Source organism: Seriola lalandi, unplaced genomic scaffold (assembly GCF_002814215.2).
Source record: "Seriola lalandi dorsalis isolate HSWRI2012SDOR001 ecotype SW California unplaced genomic scaffold, Sedor1 jcf7180002002130, whole genome shotgun sequence".
NCBI classification, from domain to species: domain Eukaryota; kingdom Metazoa; phylum Chordata; class Actinopteri; order Carangiformes; family Carangidae; genus Seriola; species Seriola lalandi.
In genome coordinates this window covers 1-1,699 of record NW_019472786.1, presented here as the reverse complement: position 1 = coordinate 1,699, position 1,699 = coordinate 1, and the positions used below count along the sequence as shown (strand labels likewise).

At 42.7% G+C, this 1,699-nt stretch overlaps 1 pseudogene; it reads right to left on the bottom strand.

Annotated features, from left to right (window-relative positions):
* Positions 1-6: 6 nt before the first annotated feature.
* LOC111665225 (rRNA methyltransferase 2, mitochondrial pseudogene) lies at positions 7-1,247 on the bottom strand (annotated as a pseudogene).
* Between the last annotated feature and the right edge of the window lie 452 nt (positions 1,248-1,699).

Sequence of the window (1,699 nt, the reverse complement as noted above, 5' to 3'; positions counted from 1 at the left end):
TTTATTTCATTAGCAGTGGTTCCAAACTCACAACAGAACAGAATCGCAGACACAAACAAAATAAATAGCCCTTCTCCAAAGTGTTCAGCACAGTGATTTAAAGAAGAATCTTAAAATCTGTCTACTGGCCTGAAAATATTTTCCCAGGAAATGGCCATCTCTCCACTGTCAGAGAGCAGAGCCCAGCAACACTCGCAGCGTGCCAAGCTCCAGCATCATCCCACTTCCCATTAGTCATGCTGTATGTGACTCTTATGTATTAGGTTTTCCCTTCATAAACTCTGAATGAGAGAATGATTACATATTTCTACATGGCTGGCAGTGCAAATTATTAGCATAAGCAGCACTGGTAAATGACTTTCTGTAACAAAGCAAATAGCAAACTGAGTGTGTAGAACAAACACTGTGGGGCAAACAATAACTTCAGAGAAAACACAGCATCGGGCTCTTGAGGAATATCACACCGATGATTCTTGCATAGGCTTACATATTACTGATTCACTGATGCTACTGTGTTAAGTTTGCTGGGATGAAAATCAACACCAGCAGCATTTGATGTGCCTTTGCCTGGAGCCGCGAGCCTTCACCGATGCCTCAACAGTGCCACCTTTTGATCAAAGGTATTAAGTGAGGCCTCATCCTCAAGATCAGACTGATCAAAAACACAGTGGGGCACTTTTTGTGAATCTCAACAGAATATTCAAATTTCATTTTAGGATACACACAAGGGAAATAAAAGACAGCTACCATCATCTCACTGGCTTTCTGTACATTCTAGCAAGGAAATATCTCTCAGACGAATCCTTCCTGCTAGCGTTTGGCTTTAAAGTCCGAACACTGCCGAACACGCTCGAGAGCTTCCCCTGGAGTTTCTGAACCAGGATCCCGTCCCAGTACTTACAAACCAGAGATCCCCCCGGCTGTAAAATCCTCTCAGCCAAGTCTATCAAAGACAAACACATCACGATGAGTTTCTCGTGGTCCATCTCTCGAAAACCGCTGGCGTTTGGCGCCATGTCGCTCAGGATGACATGAGCCTGTCCGTTGGGGAGCAGCTCCAGCAGCTTGGCGTGTGTGGCGGGGTCGGTGACATCGTGACTGGACAGGAAGTGGGCACCTTCCAGAGGAGGTATGTTCAGCAGATCAATGCCAACGACCGTACCCCGCCGTAACTCTGGATCTTGGATTGAAAGAAAAATGTTTCCATTGTAATTTATAAGCAGCTTTTTTTTGTTATTTGAACATGTTTAAGTGTTGCTTCACATATCACAGGCTGGCCCACCAATGTGGTTACAGGGACTAGAGTAAAACCTAAAGACACTGAAATCTTGCCGGTGAAAGACAGTCCAATCCACATACTGTGCCTCAAAGTGCAGCCTTAGTCTGTTCACACACCCTCCAAATTTAAAGCATCGAAAAATATCCAATAGTAAACTGTCCATGGAGAGATTTTACCAACACAAAGCAGCGAGACAATGTATTGCAGTATGGTTTGGCCAATAGCACAAATAGCCAACCTGGGGAAAAGGAAGTTGTTACCAACTTAACTTAATGGCCTTGAATCTATTACCTACTTAAATGTTGCTTTAATATTAAGTTAATATTGATATAGAGGTTACTATACTAGTGTTCATGCATTTTTTAGACAAAAATAAATGCAGACATGATAGATATGCAGAAGAATTATCTCACATAAGAT